This window comes from Myxocyprinus asiaticus, chromosome 18 (assembly GCF_019703515.2).
Source record: "Myxocyprinus asiaticus isolate MX2 ecotype Aquarium Trade chromosome 18, UBuf_Myxa_2, whole genome shotgun sequence".
Classification (NCBI taxonomy): Eukaryota; Metazoa; Chordata; class Actinopteri; order Cypriniformes; family Catostomidae; genus Myxocyprinus; species Myxocyprinus asiaticus.
The window spans coordinates 35,190,064-35,211,887 of record NC_059361.1 but is presented as its reverse complement, the minus strand read 5'-3'; the positions used below and the strand labels follow the sequence as shown (position 1 = coordinate 35,211,887).

The 21,824-nt window shown below is 38.9% G+C and overlaps 1 protein-coding gene across 1 annotated transcript in view; it reads left to right on the top strand.

Moving 5' to 3' along the window:
- Window positions 1-18,337: 18,337 nt before the first annotated feature.
- LOC127455746 (xylosyl- and glucuronyltransferase LARGE2s-like) overlaps window positions 18,338-21,824 on the top strand; it is a 195,343-nt gene continuing 191,856 nt past the window's right edge. Inside the window, exon 1 of the mRNA XM_051723851.1 lies at window positions 18,338-18,410. The gene's annotated coding sequence lies outside the window, so the exon portion shown is untranslated. The remainder of the gene's footprint in view (window positions 18,411-21,824) is intronic.

Genomic DNA, 21,824 nt, shown 5'->3' with positions numbered 1-21,824 from the left:
TCAAAAAATTTGAATATGGTGACATGCCAATCAGCTAATCAACTCAAAACACCTGCAAAGGTTTCCTGAGCCTTCAGAATGGTCTCTCAGTTTGGTTCACTAGGCTACACAATCATGGGGAAGACTGCTGATCTGACAGTTGTCCAGAAGACAATCATTGACACCCTTCACAAGGAGGGTAAGCCACAAACATTCATTGCCAAAGAAGCTGGCTGTTCACAGAGTGCTGTATCCAAGCATGTTAACAGAAAGTTGAGTGGAAGGAAAAAGTGTGGAAGAAAAAGATGCAACCAAGCAAGAGAACTGCAGCCTTATGATTGTCAAGCAAAATCGATTCAAGAATTTGGGTGAACTTCACAAGGAATGGACTGAGTCTGGGGTCAAGGCATCAAGAGCCACCACACACAGACATGTCAAGGAATTTGGCTACAGTTGTCGTATTCCTCTTGTTAAGCCACTCCTGAACCACAGACAACGTCAGAGGCGTCTTACCTGGGCTAAGGAGAGTCCTTTTTTCAGATGAGAGCAAGTTTTGTATTTCATTTGGAAACCAAGGTCCTAGAGTCTGGAGGAAGGGTGGAGAAGCTCATAGCCCAAGTTGCTTGAAGTTCAGTGTTAAGTTTCCACAGTCTGTGATGATTTGAGGTGCAATGTCATCTGCTGGTCTTGGTCCATTGTGTTTTTTGAAAACCAAAGTCACTGCACCCATTTACCAAGGAATTTTGGAGCACTTCATGCTTCCTTCTGCTGACCAGCTTTTTAAAGATGCTGATTTCATTTTCCAGCAGGATTTGGCACCTGCCCACACTGCCAAAAGCACCAAAAGTTGGTTAAATGACCATGGTGTTGGTGTGCTTGACTGGCCAGCAAACTCACCAGACCTGAACCCCATAGAGAATCTATGGGGTATTGTCAAGAGGAAAATGAGAAACAAGAGACCAAAAAATGCAGATAAGCTGAAGGCCACTGTCAAAGATACCTGGGCTTCCATACCACCTCAGCAGTGCCACAAACTGATCACCTCCATGCCACGCCGAATTGAGGCAGTAATTAAAGCAAAAGGAGCCCCTACCAAGTGTTGAGTACATATACAGTAAATGAATATACTTTCCAGAAGGCCAACAATTCACAAAAAATGTTTTTTTTAATTGGTCTTATGATGTATTCTAATTTTTTGAGATAGTGAATTGGTGGGTTTTTGTTAAATGTGAGCCAAAATCATCACAATTAAAAGAACCAAAGACTTAAACTACTTCAGTCTGTGTGCATTGAATTTATTTAATACACGAGTTTCACAATTTGAGTTGAATTACTGAAATAAATGAACTTTTCCACGACATTCTAATTTATTGAGATGCACCTGTATTTGTTCACATCTGAATATTTTGCAAAAAACATATATTGTTTCTATTCTTATAAACTTATAATTAACCGCCTAGAATAAATAGTTTTATATATTCCCATAGTTTTTTATTCAATGACATAATTTGCATGCTTCATGGGATTGTAGTTTGTACCCTCATGAAAGACGGTAAGTACACAGCCTTGTACATTTGTCTTTATGTCTGAAAAATTATTTTTCTGATTCAAAACAATGTTTGTGATGTTGTGATTCTCCTCGGAGCTGGATGGTTTGGTTCATGGCTTACAACTCTTTTATGAAGGATTTTATAAAAAGTCTATGGAAGAAATTAATGGGGAAAATACCCAGACGGCTGAAAAAGTGGGTGGGCATGTTTGCGCTCTATTATCAATACAAATATTGCTCATGCTTACTAGTGTTAGGCATTTGAACAAACCCTAAACCGTAAGTACAGTCTTAGAATTTGGCGTGTAACTTGTTCCTGCACAAGGAATATACACAGTATCTATACTGTATACATACTGTATATAGTTAGGCCTACATGTTTATTGTTTATCTCCATAATTTCTAGTATATACAAGTATTTACAGTGAAGTGCTAAAACAGTTCTGTCTCTTTAAGAGTACAGGGAGTTCAGTGTTTTGTTCTGGTTGAGCACATATTTACGAGAGTGGGGCTGCACGGCTTATTTATTTGAGTTAAATGTTTCTTTTTTGTTGTTTTTGATTAACTGATTGTAAAGAGCAAAACAGGTATTAAAAGAGACATTCTCAATGGTAAAGGATTGCATTGATGTCGTCTTTGGACACACATTACATATAATGCATCAAAACAAACATTTCACTCTCAACACGCGGTGAAAGGATCTCGGTGCTAAACTTTACATAAAGTCAAATATGAATTGTGTGATTTTAGCCGTTGATTTTGGGATCGTTCAAATTAAAATAGTGATTAATCGGAAAATCTATATTTTACCCAGCTTTTATCCCCATTATTTTTAGGCTTAGTGTAAATAGCGATAGATGCTATTTACACTACGTGTTAAAAGCAACAAAAATCATCTTCTTTGCACTAAGTGCAAATAGATTTAGATGCTATTTGCACTTTAGTGCAAATAGTGGCAGATACTCTTACAACCCTCTTTAAATACTAACATACTATTAACTACTATTAACAACATGTTGCTGTAGTAACATCATGGTTAGTACATCAGAACTATATAGTTTCCATCAAAACACATGGTTACTACAATATTACTACAGTAAAACCATGGTTAATTTTAGCTGGATCAAATACTTCTCTCAACTCCCCGACCTTAACTGTGACCAAATCACTGTGAGGAATCTCTTTTATTTATTACTATAAGTATTATAGGAAATATTAAGAGTAGAGACATGGGAAAAAGTACATCAAGGGGTGGGATTTGAACCCAGCTCTCAAGCATGACAATACATACACATACCATCATTACACCCACAGCTATTACAGCTACACAGGGGGGTGCAGTTTGTTGTAAAATTGTTGTTTCCACCAGACTATTGGAGTGCAAATAGTCACTTAGTTATCCAGCCTCTTAATCCACTAAATGTCTAACACGTTAATCAGTTTAATGTCAAATATGCCTGCCTCCATTTGATCAGCAGTTGACCCCAAATAAATCTGTCATGGCTGTCTTGAGTTTGGTTTTAGCAGTGGTGGGAGGAGTTAGTGTAAATAGCCTCTGCCAACAAGATGGGCTATTTGCACATAGTGTAAATAGAAACTCTGTTATTTTTACTCTATGTCATACGTTTTGTTTTATACAGTAGGTTAAACAAAGAAAAATACAATTCTTTTTGCGTACTCCCTCTGACTTATAGATTGATTTATCTAGGGACCTGAATATCATAAAGTCTTGGGGGTGGGCTTTTTGGGCCAGTAAGCAACCACCCAGAACACCCTAGCATATGTATAACTATGCACTAAAACAAGTCAGGACACCATAGCAACCACCTAGACACCCTAGCAACCACATAGCAATGTCATGGCTACCACCCACTACAGCCTAGCATTGTGGCCTTTTTTTTTTTTTGCACGTTTTCTTGCTGTTTATCCTAATGTGGCTGTAAGTACTAGGTCACTCCCCTGATTGGCTTAGAAACCACTTGTACCTTTAGAGGAACTGTCAGGTTCACCCCAGTGCAGTTGTGGGCTGAAGGGTGCCAGACAGTCTAATCCAAACAGGCTTAGAGAGTCTTCTTGGCATTATACTGCTTGGATCAAAATACAAGAGTCTTGCAGTATTCAATTTTTTTTTTTTTTTTTTTTTACTTAAATGGATAGTTTGTTATTTTGTTTATTTAGCACCATGAGAATAAAAGAACAATACACAAACGCAGAACAGAGGAAAAAAAAAATTACTGGAGAGATTTTAAACCCAATTTTCATTTTTGGGTTAACTATCCCTTAAAAGTACTTTTCGGAATTTTTCAGGTTTCTTTATCTGTGATTTAGTAGCCGTGTAGATTCCTAAGAACTTATTCCAAATTGAAAGGACTCCAAATCGTTTGTTTTTGTTTTTTTGGGTGGAGCATGCTGTGAGCCTCAGAGCTCTCTGCCAATGCAATCATCTCATGCCTTTCTACCTAAATTAAAGCTCCATTTTTTGCTCTTTTAGTTTACTGTGTGCAGTATGAGTATGTACTTGTAACGCTGGGTGTATAGGAGTGGAAGAGAGGAGACACAGGAGTAGATTCTTTTAATAATAATCGCTGGAGTGGAAACAAACGATCCAGTTCAACATGCTAATGTAACACAACAATAACGCAACGTAACACTTCAAGGACTGACAAATGATGAAGAAAACTAAAGGGTATTTATACACAAGGAAACTAATGAGGGAATAGTAGGCAGGTGCGGATGATGATGAGCAGATAGAAGTGATTAGGGCAGTGAATTCTGGGAAACGTAGTGAAGGGGAAAACTTCAAATTAAGAGTCCTTGAAGTAAATGAGGGAGACAGACTGTGACAGTACTGTACTCTAATGATGTCCATTTCCTTCTGTGGCTGTCTCACTGGAGAAGAGGTTTGTTGATTTGTGTGTGTGTGTGTGTGGGTGCATAGTGAAAAGTTCTACCTTGCTGGCACTCCCTTGTATCCTTGGTTTCCCTTAAAAAAATAAAGTGCTCCAGCAAACTCCTGTGGCAAAACTCTGTTAAACATTGCCACAAATTAGTAGTAGTAGTAATACAGTAATACACACAAAGTGTGCTGCAAATAAACCATTTTTAAAAGTTTTTGTGTGTGTGTGCGCTGTTCCTATAGCTCTAGAGAGAAATCAGTTTTCTTAGAAGACGGCACAGAATGTCGGGTCATGTGGGATAGCGTGACCCTAAAAAGGATGTAAACAGATATTGTGTTTGTTGCTGCTCCCAGGATGCAATTACAGCTAAGGGGACAAATTAGGTTTGAGTTACACCTGCTCAAATGAGAGAGAGGAAACAGAGTGGAGAGGAGGATGAAAAGAAGATGGCAACAACATATCCTGACCAGGCATTTTTGAGATTATAAATGATGGGCAAAAACAAAAGAAAAGAAAAAAAATTGCTCACAGATCTTCATTGTTTTCTACGAAATTGGCTCAGGTTTAATTGGATCGCTTTGCAATGCAGCAAAAATGTTACACAATTAAAAATATATATATTTAAGCTTCTTGCTGTTTAGCACTGTCGCCTCACAGCAAGAAGGTCCCCGATTCGAGACTCTGCTCACACAGGGCCTTTCTGTGTGGAGTTTGCATGTTCTCCCTGTGTTCGTGTGAGTTTCCTCCGGGTGCTCCGTTTACCCCACAGTCCAAAACATGCAGGTTAAGTGAACTGAAAATTCTAAATTGCCCATAGGTGTGAATGTGTATGTCTGTGTGTCTCATCCTTGTGATGGACTGGCCACCTGTCCAGGGCATTCCCCTGCCTTCGGCCCGATACAGCTGGGATTGGCTCCAGCACTACCCGCGACCCTACATAGGACAAGCGGCTAAAGAAGATGGATGGATGGATTTTACAACATGAGTGGTAATATATACATTGTGTATACTATAGGTATTGTGATACTTTAGCTGGTATCGTACCATAAGATGCTATTAAGTGTATTGTGACAACTAATTTTGCAACAGCTAATCAGCAAAATCTATAATAATCAAAAATGAAAACAATCGACAATGATTTTAATGATCTCTGTCAGTGACATCACTTTAAAGTCACTTTGAAGTAGTGAAAAATGCATTTGCATGATAAAAATCATTTGAAAAATGGTTAAGCAGAAAAAACATCCCAAGTTGTGCAGTGCACATTCACTCATTATGTTAAACACTTCAAAGAAAATCATAAGCACACAGTTTAATGTGGGTCGTTGTCACGTCAGGTTCATTAACAGTGCTTGTGCTGTTTAATGCGCTTGGGAGTTGTTTCTCTCCAGCGCACAACTTACATTTTACTTATATTTTCTATATTTCATAAACATAAATGTTAAGAAATCACAGTCATGCATGTATTTCAATTTTGTAAAACGTTTGTGTTTACCACTTGTAAGCAAATCTCCTTTAAACTTCACTGAGCAAGCGAGTGTGCACGCATTCACGTGACATGATGTCAATCAAACTGATCACAACAGAAAACTATGCAGTTTGATAAATTTTTTTGTTGGACATCAAATTTAGGTTTAAATGAAATCAAAATTTAAACCCTGCATATAAAGCAAGAAATTATATTTTAAAAGAATTGTAAATTTACAGAGTCCCTTATATTTATAGAATAAAGACATATCAACATTCTACCTCTTACCAGTTAAGATTGTGGTTTTGTTTTTCTTTAATATAATTTATAATGTTGTGGTTTAAATTGTCCTGCTGCTTCCAAAATGACGACAAAAAGTACAAAAATAAATAAAAAATAAATAAAAATAAATTCCATTAATATTGTAACCTTTTTATTTAAAACCTTCTGTACAGTGTACAGCATACAGTATTTATTTATTTTTTTTTATATATAAATAAATTGTAATAAAATACAGGGAAAATGTTTTTTTTTTTTTTATTTATCTGAACAATCAATTCAGTAAAGAAATAATTGAAGATTAATCTATTATAAAAATAATCATTAGTTGCTAGGCCACGACCACACTAATATGTTTTTGTTTGAAAACGCATCTTTTTCTCTACGTTTTGGCCTTCCGTCCACATTGAGACAGCATTTTTGACAGTGAAAACTTAGCTTTTCAAAAACGCTCTCTCACGTGGATACATTTGAAAACGGCATCTTCTTGTTTTTGTATGGACCATAGATGTACATAAATAGATGCCTCATTAGCGGCTGTTCTTATGGGCCGCTATACGTAAGCCATCCACCATATTGGAAAAGTCAAAGTAAATAATTCTAAATATTGTAGATTATAAAAGTGACTCTAAACAGAAATTAAACACTTAAAGCTCTTATAAATATTATTAATTATCAGAGAACCCAACAGCTCGATTGCTTAAGTTTCACATTCTCACCTGTGAAAGATTATCCCATTTCATCTGGAATTTATATCTCTGTGGTTCTTACAACCGTAGGCAGCACAATATTGTGGCATTTTCAGTGAAAAGCATTATTGTGGCTGGCGTGAGTTCTAAGCCACCAAAATTTTGACCGTTCCAAGATGGCGAAAGCGCTGATGAGTTCATAGCAGTCAAATGAGGTATCTACATATAGATATCTATGGTGTGGACAGGAAAAATGGAGATATCAGAAAACTATGATGTATTTGTTGTCATGTGATGCAGTCATGAGATCCATTCAACCCAAAACAATCAAGATGGCGTCCCATGTTGTAGTGGCTTTATTGTGCCTGCTATCCACTTTGATAGCATTGTTAAAGGTAAATGTTACTTTTAGAGATGTCCCGTATTGGCATCAGATCAGATACCATGCTCATGTACTTGTACTCGTGCTCATAAAAAATGCTCATTTACCAAAAACCGATACCATCTGACATACAAATGTCATTACATAAACATTCAGCGCACAAATTAAAATCACATTATGTCCTATTGAGATTATTTAACCACAAAAGCTGTGATTTAATGAGATAAATGTATAGTTTGCATGTGCAGACTGCTTCAAATGTGCAGAGCACTTGTGAATGTTTGGTGACAGTGTTGTGTCGATGCCGGCTGCACGTACCTTTTAAATCTCCTCCTTGGCTCATACACGGAAACACCATCATGAGCATCGAGTGCTCTGTTTGTAGCAGATGACAGTGAACAGAGCGCAAATTCACTTTGTAGCACAAGGCACACACAGAGGACATACTTACTTAATTAAATAGCAGCCTTTGTGGTTTAATAATCACTTCGAGTCACGTAGCGACCGGCTTTTCCTGACTAAAAAGCTACCGTCATCAAACAGAAACACTTCAAAATAAAAGCTCCGTCAACATAAAAGCTAAATTTAAATGAAAAAATATGACAAAAATATATCACTACTGTAAAGTTATGTAATATTCACTGTATTACTACTACTACTACCAATAATAATAATAATAATAATAATAATAATAATAATAATAATAAATCAATAGTAATTGTATTATATTTAAGCAATATATCACATCTGTGGTGCAGCACTTTATTTGACAAAAATAACTCCAATGTTGCATTTTGGATTGGGCTGTGAGATTCTGTATAAAAACATGTAATTTCATAGAAATAATACAATATTATTTTGAAAATTAATTGTTATATTTTCATTTGATTAAAGTATTAATTAATTAGTTTATTTAAACACCATTTTAATAATAAAACTGAAATGGAAAAAGTTGATATGGAGTTCAGAAAATATATATAAAAAAAAAAACAGGTATCAGACTCGGTATCGGCACTTGTACTCGTTCTCAAAAAAATTGTATTCGGACATCTGTAGTTACTACAACCTTCACATTGCATTCCTTTAAAGGTGACGGGAAGTTTACACGGAATTGCTGTCTGGTGACAAACACGAGGACAATTGCATTTCAGACCGTATGTGGAATGGCGATTTTTTTCTTATGCAGTGAGTGAATTTAAGAATTTCCATATGTTTTAGTGTGGACGAGAAACTTTTGGAAATCGCTTGAAAACGCCATTGTGGAAGGAGAGTGTTTCGAAAAGAAGTTTTCAAATATATCTGGATTAATTTAGACGTAACCCTGGTAAAACCATAGTTGTTGTTTTTTTAAGTGTGTGTGTTTGTGAAGAAGAGAGAGAGAACTTTGTGCATGCCCATGTTTACTCTCTCTCTCTCTCTCTCTCTCTCTCTCTCTCTCTGTTAAACATTGTCTCCATTTGTCAGCTCAGATGGTATTGAATAAGAACTGGTGTGTTTTCTCTGTAACTCAGAACAAGTAGTCTGAAATATCTGATAATCTCCCACATGGCCACAATGTCTTATATTTGAGCTGTCTGGAACATACACCTCAGACAGTCTGATCAAATTACAACAGTTCTATAAAACTCCCTGAGTCTAATTCACTTAATCTCTCTCTGTTGTAAAGAGTTCTCAGTATTCCTTCAGTTTGACTTTTGCTCCAATAGCAGAAGTGGTTTACTTTGTAAAGCAAACATAAGTAAAAACAGATTACACATTTTACCCTCATGTTGTTCCAAACCGTATGATTGTTTATCTTCCGTGGTACACAAATGGTAATATTTTAGTGACTGGGGTTTTTGATCTCCTAAAACGACAGATCAAAATTATATGCTAAGAATATATATAGTTATATGCTGAGAATATATTTCCTCCGCTGTAGCGATCAAATCTAAAATATCTGTGTTCAATAAAACATGCCCTGTCAAAATGGAGCATGCCAGATTTGATGTCAATGACAATCGGTCACATGACCCTTGATGGCGAATATTTTCAGCTAATAACAACTTTACATTTTGGTCTGTTCTTCACACTATTGTATGGCTTCAGAAGATTCGAAATCTAGCACACAAGTCATTTTGCCTATTTTACTGTGTTTTTTGTCCTTTTTAGAGCTTGACAGTCTCTGTCCCATTCATTATTGTTTTATGGAAAAGAACAGCTTGGACATTTAGCAAAACATCTAATTTTGTGTTCTATGAAATAATGAACATCACACAGTTTCGGAACGACATGAAGTTGTGTAAATAATGTCAGAATTTCTATTATTCCTGTAATGCAAATGCTAATATTGTTATCTATTAATTTTATTTAACTTTTTATTTCCGTTCCATCCCACTCTGTTATCTGATTCAACAGTCTTTGTTACTCATTCCCATAAAATAAACAAATGAATCCAACAAACGATCATCAAACGTGATGGTGCAAACTCTTCTGAGGAAATGAATCGTCAAAATGTCACTTGTTTATAACTGACTTACATTTTGCATAAAATCTCAAGAGAGCAACGTAACACAGGACACATCACACCACTGGACCCCTTCCCACTGCGATATATTGGAGGATGTAGAGCCTACATGGAGGGCTAATTGTGGCACAGTGGTCCAGACACTATTTTCAGCCATCTCAAGCCTTATTATAGCAGCAGTGATTCCCATCAAGAGGCCGTTGCTGTCTTACACTAGCTGCTCTTGAAAAGTGTTCAGAATAGAGCAGCAAAATGAGGCTCTTGTCTCCCCAGAGTGGAGTTAACTGTGCCACAGGCCTTCAGTGGAACGCAGGTGAATAAGTACGAACTGGAAGCAGGTGGGCTGTGTTTGTAATGCACTTCTGCTTAGAGAGGTGGACACCACAGATGTTCAGAAGAGGTTCGTCACTGTAAATTCTTTGCCAAAGTTTAATTGTAGATTAAGTGCAGAAGATTAGATATTAGGTAAATCTTACAAGAAGAAGGATCATCTTTAAATTGTTCATACTGTAGGGTCAATAAGTCAAATATTTGTTGGTACTGATGGGGTGGTCTGTGGGTATGTATTCTAACAGACAGTGTGAAGTGAGACACAAACAGTTTTGTGATGTTGTCTTCAGGGTAAAGTCTGACAGAAGTGCAGTGGTTTAGGAGAGGATGGGCTAATAATTTTCAGATTTAACATTATTAAGAAATAGCATTCACAACCCAATTTACTTCCATAATGTGACAAATTTTCAAGTGAAACAAAAAGAAAAAATAAGAGGTATTAAATTCTCAATATAAATATTTATATTAAGAATTTATGTTGACTGATTGATTGATCAAAATTAAGTATTTGACATAAAGAATAACACCTTATATTTTTCATTTGGTATTAGAAATGCCATATAAAAGGTACAGAATGCCCCTGAAAATCAAATCGAGGGGGTAAATATTACACCTTAATAGAAAAGTTAATTTCTGCCCCTGGTAGGACATATTTTATATAATGTATTTTACTTTTTAAAATACAATATTTAAATAGTAATTTATTATATACATTATTATAAAATAAAAGGGAAGTGAAACATGTTAGGCTATGATATTATTGGTTCAAATTATTTTTCCTGGCCCACATAGACTTGGTTACATCAGAAGAGAAGAGAAAAGGCATTTAAGAGGCTGAGAAAGTAATTACATTTTAATGAATGTTATGAAAGCAAACATTCTTCTTAGAACAACACTTAATTGCACACAATACGACCAGAGACGTAATAAATAGTCCATTTTTAATACTTGTTTTTATGTCTACCATATGCTTAAATACATATATGCATATACATGTGCTTTATAGACAACAAATGTGTTTGTGTGTGTTTGTGTGTGCATTTATGACTCTGCACACTCAGTGGCATTGGGGTCAATTGGCAGTGATTCAGCTGCAGTCACTAAGATAGAACAGAGCAACGGTGACTCACAGCAGGATTCAACACGTCACAGCGCATGTGTTACTGAGAGAGTATTTTGAGGGGTTGGCTGATTGTCTGATTGCATTTGGGAGGATAATATTGCATGATGTGCATACAGTACATACTGTGACAAATGGGACATTAAGAGTTCTCTTTCCAGAATGACAGATTTTGCACCATCATGGTCAAGGTATTTATGGGCACTGTGGGAGCCATAAAAGATGTTCAAATTTGTCCTAGATTAATTTTCTCTCTCTCTCTCTCTCTCTCTCTCTCTCTCTCTCTCTCTCTCTCTCTCTCTCTCTCTCTCTTTCCTTCCTGATTTTTTGTTCTATGTCCTCAAGAGACATTTTCTCAGTTACCTTTTTTATATTCCTTCAATGGTTTGCTCAGTTTCTTTATTTCGCCTCATTCCCCCTTCCCCTGGCTCAATGTGTCTTCTCCCTGTGTGGCTGATCGGAGCTAGTCTGTCTCTGGGCATGTTTGTTGCGAATTGGGATCTGTTCTCCCCTCTGGTACTGAAAGAGCTTTTCACAGAAATGCACTATGATGCTTCATGTCTGTAATGCTGAACGCAAATGGCTGGTTTGCATTGAGAATTCTCTGACATCATGTTTTTGATATGGTAATTTAAGGGGCTGTATCAAACTTATTTTTTCATTGGAAATGGTAACCCCGCCTCTGAGTGCAAGATGTGTCATAAATATGTTTGGTCCTTTTTCCTGGAAAAGAAAATCTGTTCATTTTAAACACATTTATTGGTTAAAAGATACATTTGTCAACTTTTAAAGGTACATTAGCACATAGATGACTTCAAAGCTAACAGACATGACTAAAACCCACCCTCTTTGCACGTGAAATGAATAACAACACTTATTTATAGGTTGGGGCAGTGTTTGAATTGTGTCAGAGCTCTTGGGGGATCCCATTAAACGGACTGCTCCTCCCCCATTTTATAAAGCTATATTTCATATAAACAAATTATTTGTTCAATTAATCCAGCTAGTCATAGTCACGTCTTTAATCACAGATTGTAATTCTCTTTAATAGTCACTGAAATGTGCCAAACAAACTGTTGAGGTTGGATTGATCTGGGATCTTGTTAAAATAAAGGTGTTTCTAAAATTGGAGTCAGGAACAGCACAACTTTTGGCAGATATTTCCCAAATCTTACTCATAAGGCCGAAGCATACTCTTCTTAAGTTTGTGAATGCAGACATTTGTAGCTACACAAGCTTGTTTTCATGTGTTGGTGCATTAAAAAATGTGCCAGACTGCAATTCATAACACAACGCAAGCGGACAGTAGTTTGAATTATCCGCTTCTAATGTTTTTTCCCCCTTCTTTTAAGTCAACTTCTGTCATAGTGAAGCAACAGTGTGAGGAGAATATTGCTGAGCAAGTAAGTTCAAGTCAATATATTTATAGCAACTTACCTGCATAATAACACATCCAGTTTAATGGCACAGACTTTTGAAGGTAACTTTATCGCCCCCTTGAGTACTGAAGCTTTGCTACAGTAACTCAAGCATGTTCAACTGAACCTTGCGTTGGCAATGCAATGGCCAAGCACTCGCATTTTCATACACGTACTTGCAAGTATTTTTCTGGCCTTATGGTTATATACCAGCTGGAATTTAGCATGGTCTTCTTCTGGTGATTAACAGTGTCTATCGTACTTCCTTTTTTATTACGTACTTCACCATGACTGGGCAGGCCAAGTTTGAGAACCCTAAATTGATGTGTAAATGTGGGTGTTCATGTGTTGATGTATTTATACATGCAGGGCTGCAGTTAGGAATTCTTGGGCCCATTACAAAATGTGTTTAGCGGGCCCCCCTCAAGTCCATGGTCTGACGGGGGAGGCAGAGGTTTGGTGAGGGGGTGGGGGGGGGCAGACAGTTATCCCATCAACGTGCGCTACCCGGACAGCTTTCGCGATTGCATGCTTACTCCGTGTCTATATCTGCTTCTCCCTCTGAATGCATTTGGATGTGATCTTCAATATGGAATATATTTCAATAAAGAAAAAAACATAGCCGTTTATCAAGCGCTGAAACTTTGCTTGGTGCAGAACAATCTGAAACAGATTTTAGAAACTTTAAGTTCTTTTTAACTTGACACAGTGTCTAAAAATGTGCCAGTCCTGCGTGAGACACTGAAGAAGCAGCGAGACGCGGTGCAGCAGTCAAGGAAATTCATCCAGCACATTTACATTAAAAAAACAGAGCAGACGCACGCAAAAACATGTTCGGTGAGAACGACCCCTAATTAACACGTTCGCGTGGATCTGTGAGTAAGAGTGCATGGGTAAATCAAGTTTGGAAGGCCTATATATTTTCAGGGTTTGTACAGAGTCTTGAAAGTTGTGAAAATGCTTGATTTTCCCCAGTTAGGTTTTCAAGATTTGAAATATGCTTGAGTTTTGAATATGTTCCTTGAAAATGCTTGATTTTTCCTAAGGTTGTTGACAGTTATAAAAGAAATAGATATTACACAGTTACGTTATGTTTGTGGTGTCTCATAAGTGCGGGAGCACATGTGCTCCACTCCGCATCTTGTTTTGATGTTGCGCGCACACTGAAGTTCTGCACGTCTCCACTGTGGTAGATTGCCGCCAGAGAAATTATACTTGCATCTCCTGTTTCCATCAACATGGACAGCTGGCTGGAAGAGGAGACATAAAATATCAAGTATCCTTTTTGGTAGCACTTTACAATAAGGTTCCATTTGTTAACATTAGTAAATGCATTAGTTATCATTAATAAACTATTAACAATATATTTTTGACAGCATTTATTAATATTAGTTAATGTTAGTTAATAAAAATACAACTGTTCATTGTTAGTTAATGTTAGTTCATAGTGTATTAACTAATGTTAACTAATACAACTTTTTATTTTAAAAATGTATTAGTATATGTAGAAATTAAAATGAACTAAGATTAATAAATGCTTAATGCTTAATGTTAACTAATGTTGTATACTAATGTTAACAAATAGAACCTTATTGTAAAGTGTTACTGCTTTTTTTAACCAGATTAAGAGATGCCAATGTGTTTACAAAGGCATTATTTTATCTTAAACACCTTGAAAAGGATGGTTTGATGTTGAATATCAGCCTTTTGGATACACGTATTTTCTGTGTCCATCTTCTTTTCCTTGTATTTTTATTAAAGCAATTGTTATTTTCAAAGAAATCAGGAAATCAGGAAATTGGGAAGCTTTCAGAGTTCCTCAGTGCAATTTATCTTGGAATTGTAAGGAAACCAGATTGAATTTTCTTTGTGTGGGTTTTCAGACACATAGTCATTGTTAATGCCATTGATGTTTGCTGTGTGACAAAAAGAACTTGGCTTCTGAGAAATTCTAATTAAATAAAAATTTCTTTACACTTTTAGATTTAATTTGACGGTACAGTATATAAGTTGTAGAGCAATTTAGAGGCACTGCATGTTTTTTTGTTTTTTTAAGATGTGGCACACAAAAGAAGACTAAAGACTGAACACAGCAAGTTTCAAACAACATGAATTATTCAAATGGAGTAATTTGCCATAAAAAATAATAAACAAAAACAGTGTGCAACAGAGATTCAGAGTAAAATAATGAGCCTTTGGAACAAAGGCCTTTTTATGTGTGTTGGATGCATACTGAACAAAGGTATCTGTTAAATGCTGTGTAGCCATTTACAAAGACTGTAAACACATACAACAGCTGTAACAGAAACAAAGGACAATGGAAGAAGTTGTACATTAAACAGGGCATGAACATCAGTGACTAAACTGGGGCCTGTACCATGAAGTTTTAGTTTAATTTGCGTCAACCCTGGGGTTTAGATGGCCTACAATGAAAGTGGGTCGGCATTTACCGGTGTTTACCACTATAGTAACTTACACTTCATGACTGCTCCGTAGCAGGTTTTGTTCTGGGTAACAGATTGCTAACAGATATTGAACTAATCAGCAATCAATGAAGTCACTCCCCTGTCACTCTTAAAGTGCACTTTACAGAAAAAAATCTTAGAAATCCACAAAACCGACACATGTTAAATTAATTCATGTTAAATTATTTAAATATAGACTCTCAACAAATGGAGTCTTGTATTTTATTTAAATAAACTATAATTGTTTTTCCTTTACCTACTCTATGAATATAAAATATACTGTCTATATAAATCTAAATAAAATATAAAATTAGGCTATCTATAAACAGAAAGATGGATTAATATAATACTTCACTGCTTAACCGTGATAGTTCAATGCATCATTGGACAATTTAACTAGCTAATCACGACTGTTTCATGAATCCGTAGTAACTATGTCTCACATCGATTGTTCTAACCACGTTGTTTAAAGGTGCATACAGTAAGGGCCCAGAGCTCCTAGCTATAGCCCTGTTTGCAAGTGATCAACACTTGCAATCTCAATAGACATAGTCATAACATTGCTGTTAAACACATGCCAGGAATCATCTACAGTATTTTTGTTAAGAAATAGTATTAGTCTATGTGAATGACCATTCCCAGGAGCCCCAGGTGTCTGAGCGAGTCTTGACAGATGGATTTATGGCTTTCACACTCTCACAGGTGGACCTTGTTTCACAGAGCGTGCGGGACTGAGTTAAGGGTCAGAGACATGCAGACCTGACTGCACAAGGGTGAAGAGAAAGCACCTGACACATCTGACATGCCAGTTCCTCTGAGTCCTCCCCAGTCACAGGGTTAAAAACAGACTGGCCACAGGGAGCCACGATATCAGTGATTAAAGGCCACCTACATCGGTGGCGTGTGGTGTACTTCTGAAAGAGGGAGGCAAAGTCCTCTCTCTAGACTGATCTCACTGTGAATTCAGTGACAGTAGGTTGAAAGTACTTCAGCTAAAACCGGTCTGTGGTTACCGAAATTGAAAATCCTGGCCCCATTTGGCCAAAGTGGGAAACGTTTTTGAACATATGGGTATGTATGATCTCCAGTTTCTGGGTGAAATGTCCACAGAGAAGTGCCAAAAGCGAGGTGTTTTTAGTTGTAAATTATGTAATACAGTGAAGAGAAATGCATATTTTATTAATCATACATCTTAACCCAAACCCCAAACCTAAACCTAAACGTCAGTGGAGTAAAAATGTAATCTTAGAAGGATAAAAACCTGAAAGCATAGATATATCTATAATTGACAAGGTAGTCAGCCAATCAGCATTGTGGAGGCACTGCTTTCTCTCACGTGACTTTTCGTCTGAATTTCGCTGTTAACCTCTCATATTCACGCCTTGCATTAGTTCAAGGGAGGCAAAAGAGATCCAATGGTGTCACTGTTGGACAATGCTACGTTAGAAAAACAAATGCTTTACACACTACTAGATGTCATATTTAGTAGTCTAATATTTCTTATTTTATTTGTTGTACTATTGATTATTTTCTTTTATCTGATTTTTTGGAATGAACGCTCCTGCTATGATTATTCAAAAGCAATGTCATGCAAGTTCTGATTGCGTTGAGAATTTATCTGCTTTATAAGGATTCAAAGATGCTTGAATAATAAAAGATGAAGCCATTGTCAACCCTGAAGAGACATTTAATACAGTTTCAGATATTAAAAGTTTAAACAAGTCCCACATATGCATAAAACAGCCATGGCAGGAGCTGATAAAGTTGTTGTTGACTGCACTGTCAAACGTGTGATGAGAAGGGAACTCTCCAGCCTGTCTGTTGCTGTTGTGCAAATATGAACATGTGTTCAGACAATCATTTCAACTGGGAAAGATCAGCTCCCTTTCCAAATAGCAATTTTATTGCCTGTCTGCTTTATCTTTTTATTTACTCAGATCCTGGTGACTGTATTGTCTTATCAAAACTGAGTGTAACCCACCACATATACATTCGGCACCACAATTGGGGTGCATGGGGGAAAACAAATTCCGGATCCCATAGTTCCCAATCATTTCTTTAAGAAAAATTAAGAGAAATATCAGGATCACCGGAGAAGAGCTTGTACGCATTCTTGTGATGCACACACGTGCACAGATAGACCCCAGGTGGTGCTCAAGCATCTGCCCTTTTGTCCTCTGATTAGATAAGTTCCCTTTTTTTTTTCTTTTTTTTTTTCATTTTATATTTTAGTTTTAAAATTTGGCCAATGGCATCAATTCTCAGTTAAAAGCATGTTGTAATGCCCAACAGCTGCATTTGAGTTCTAATTCTGTGAAACCGCACGAGCCCCTGCATCTCCCTCTTCAACTTCCCTTGTCACAGCCACCACAGTTAACACACACAAATCGAGTGCTCTGCGGAGCAGCATCCACGTCTCCCTGACATGCCTTCATTGGTGACAGCCAGGTAACAATAGTGTTTGCCCTAAGCTTCGGCATTGTTTGTCACTGTTGTGAAATTAAAGCACTATTAAAACATTTCAATACAGCCAGACTAACTTAGGCAATATCCCTCCATTAAGCTTAACAACATGCAAGCTACTCTGGCATTGGCATAAAATAGCGTTGTGATGCCGTCGTCAATGTAAAACGAGTGAACTCCAGTAGGTTAGTTCCTTCGTCAGGCAACTGAAACAAATGAATGTGCATTACGTGGTTAATAGTCAGTCATATCTGGATATCAGAAACGTTATCCGACCTGCCACCTGTCACAAGAAAATGTGCAAATATATGATTCGTCCAACTGTTTACATGACCATACTGATTAGCAAAAGCTTTAAGATATAGCCTAGCAAATTATGGATTCTTACTCCTGTGACACAAAATTTACTGGTTATTGTAGGCAAACCATCTTACTGTCTTAGTAAGTCACTGTCTTAACCATCTTAGATTTGAAAGTTTAACTGTTTATCTAATTTTAATTTTAAAAGCAGGAGAATGATCCTGCTCCCTTCACCTCAGTATACAGACCGCACTTAGCTTAATTGTTGCTGAACATAGGCCTACTTTGTAGTTTGGAGGGTAGATTGGTTGGTTTATTATTTTATTTATTCAGAGAACAGCCTTTTTACATTTTATGTAAAGATTTGCTGATTTTGAATGGTTATTTATTTTATAGACTACTATAGCATGCACAATGTGGCATTGTTTTCTTTGTTGTTGTCTGTTCTTGTGATAAGTGTAGATATAGCAGTGTTTCCCATTAATTACCTAGACTGTGGCTGCCCGAAGCATCGACAAAGCATCTCTCACTCCCAGTGAGCATCTGAGGAGCAAGTTCAACACAGGTAACCACTTTTGCTTCATTTCTTTGATGGCTCAAATATATGCTTATGTCGATTTTGTGTTTTGTCCATTTGTGAACTGGGTTAAACTCCGTCTCATTTACCGTGCTTTGTGGGTGTGACTTTTTTGCCGTGTCATCACCATTCATATCTATACAACCAATGTGTTTATGATTACATTACTACTAGAGCACAACATTGTTTACAAGAGCACAAAGTTCTCCATAGTTCTAGCCTCTTAATTTTGCTCTCAAAGTGCACCAGATTGATGCATTTAACTTTCAAAATCTGTTGAGTATCAAACATTTGCATGAGTGTATGGGTATTGAAATAAAAAATTAAGTAAAAGATGTGCTACTGTATGTAACATTATTTTTTATAAATAATTATGAGAAGGATGCCTTTTTTTCCCTGCTTGAGCACCTGCCCCCCAAAATATCTGTCAAAATCACGTCAAAAGTATTGCGGTCACGGATCCAAAAATAATAAGCATGAATCAAAATAATGAGCATGAATAAAAAAATAATAAGCGCAGATAAAAAAATAATAAGCGCAAAAATAAATAAAAAGCGCAGATCAAAATAATAAGTGCAGATCAAAATAATTATCGCAGATCAAAAAATAACAAGCATGAATCAAAAATATATAAACACATTTAAAATACGCTGCAACAGAAAAATTACAGCGAAGTCATCAGAATTCCAAACAAAATCATGTTTTCCTTGGTTATATTACTGTTCCCTGTCTGTCACTCACTCGACATTGTGTCGATGTAGTGACACTAGGGGTTTGCTCTTGAAAGCCCCAGCTTTATTCAGAAAAGGCCAATGAAAATTGCAGAGTGGAATTTGCATGCCACTCTCCGCCCCGGACATACGAGTATAAAAGGAGATTGCGTGCACCACTCATTCAGACTTGTTCTTCGGAGCCGAGTGCATGTGTGCATGTGCTCATCCTGTCACCTTATTCCTTGCTGCTGGAATTTACGCCGCATACTAGCGGTCGCCCTCGCATGGTCAAGTGTTGTGCTTCCCCTAGGCACTTCGGCAGCTGAGTCCACAGGTGTTAAAAGAATATATTCCAAAAGAGGATTTTTTCTCTAAAAGAGCTCGCACAAATGATTGGCATCTTTTTAAAGATGTCCTTTCGCTTTTGTGCTGCTGTGTGCGGCCATTATTTCTCCCCACCAGATGGCCATGAGATCTGTCCCGAGTGCTTGAGTCACCAGCAGACTCTGGCCTGAGTGATCGTGTCTACCACTGCTGGTCCCTGTGGACCTCCCAGCCCCCAGCACACTCGTTCTGCCCGGTAAAGTACACGAGTGAGGTAGGCGGTCCGCCTCAGTGTGGATTTAATATCTCGTTCGTGGCTCATGATGAGGATGAATTATCGGTTGCAGCATCGGAGGGTGGGCTTCTGCTTTCGGAAGTGAATGAATCTTCTGAGCTCTTGCTCTTGGGCGGTAGAGCTCAGGATGAGGCGGACGCTGAGTTGGCAGCCGTGCTTGCCCGGGCGGCCGTGAACATCGGGCTGGAGTGGAACCCTCTGCCCTGCCCTGAGCGTTTGTGGCTAGATAATTGGTTTCTGGGCTTTCCGGAAGTGCACGAGGAGCTCGCGAAGTCGTGGAAGGCACCTTTCTCTGCCCATACACACTTCGCCAGCTCCTCCACCCTCACTACCGTCGATGGCGGAGCGGCTAAGGGATATGTCGAGCTTCCCCAGGTAGAGCACACCGTTGCAGTGCATTTATGCCTGCAGGGCGCAGCCACCTGGAGGAACCGACCAAGGCTCCCTTCCAAGGTGTGTAAGTTTTCTTCATCACTCGTGGCGAAGGCTTGCAACGCTGCAGGTCAGGCCGCTTCCACCCTGCACGCCATGGCCATCCTGCAGGTCTACCAGGCCAAGGCGCTCAAAGATCTGCACGAAGGTAGGACAGACCCAGGGCTTATGCAGGAACTGCGTACCATGACCGACCTTGCACTATGGGCGACGAAAGTCATGCTGCACACCCTGGGCCGGACAATGTCCACCTTGGTGGTCCAAGAGTGGCACCTGTGGCTCAACCTTGCGGAGATGCATGACGCCGAGAAAGTCCGCTTTCTCGATGCGCCCATCTCCCAAGGGGGGCTCTTTGGCGACACTGTCGAGGATTTCACCCACCAGTTCTCGACGGTGAAGAAGCAGATGGAGGCCATCAAACACATCCCCCACCATCAGAGCCCGTACACTCGGCCATTGTGCGTGGCGAGGATGCTTCGGTCCTTTGGGTGGAGGTCGCCACCCTTCTGGCGAAGGGAGCGATAGAACCCGTCCTCTTAGCCGAGTCACACAAGGGCTTTTACAGCACCGAATCTTGGATCTGCATGCCTTGAACAGAGCCTTACAGAGGCTTCCGTTCAAGATGTCAGTACGACATCAGGATTGGTTCGCGGCCATGGACCTGAAGGACTCGTACTTTCACGTATTGATCCTTCCTTGACACAGACCCTTTCTTTGGTTTGCCTTCGAGGGACGAGCATACCAGTACAAGGTCCTCCCTTTTGGTCTGTCCCTGTCTCCTCGCTTCTTTACCAAAGTCACAGAGGTTGCCCTGGCCCAGCTGAGGGAGAAGGGAATTCGCATTCTCTATTATCTCAATGACTGGCTGATCCTAGCTCACTCACGAGATCTACTGTGTGCACCTTGTGCTTCGGCATCTTGATGGAATGGGGCTTCAGGTCAACTGGGAAAAGAGCAAGCTCTCTCCGGTGCAGACCATCTCTTTTCTCAGTATGGAGTTGGACTTGGTCACCCTGATGGCATGTCTTACGAACCAGGCATGCACAGTCAGTGCTGGCCTGCCTGAAAACATTCACGCAGAAGGTAGCGGTCATGGTGAAACAATTTCAGAGGCTCCTGGGGCATATGGCATCCTCGGCGGCAGTACTCCCCCTCGGGTTGATGCATATGAGACCGCTCCAGCACTGGCTACAGACTCGAATCCCGAGGTGGGTATGGCGCCACGGCTATAATGCCTCTGTGCCATCAAACTTTCAGTCCTTGGCCAGACCTGGCATTTCTATGGACAGGGGTTCCCTTAGAGCAGGTCTCAAGGTGCGTCGTGGTCACGACAGATGCCTTGAATTCAGGCTGGGGTGCTGTGTGCAATGGACAGGCAGTATCGGGGCTCTGGACAGGGCCCCGCCTGCAATGGTACATCAACTGCCTAGAGTTGCTGGCAGTATCCCTGGCCCTGCGGAGGCATCAGCCATTGATTCAGGGCAAGCACGTGTTGATCCTGATGGACAATACAGCAGCTGTGGCATACATAATCCGCCAGGGTGGGGTATGCTCACGTCGCATATCGCAACTTGCCCGCCGCCTCCTCCTTTGGAGTCAGCAGACGTTGAAGTCTCTGTGAGCCACTCACCTCCCGGG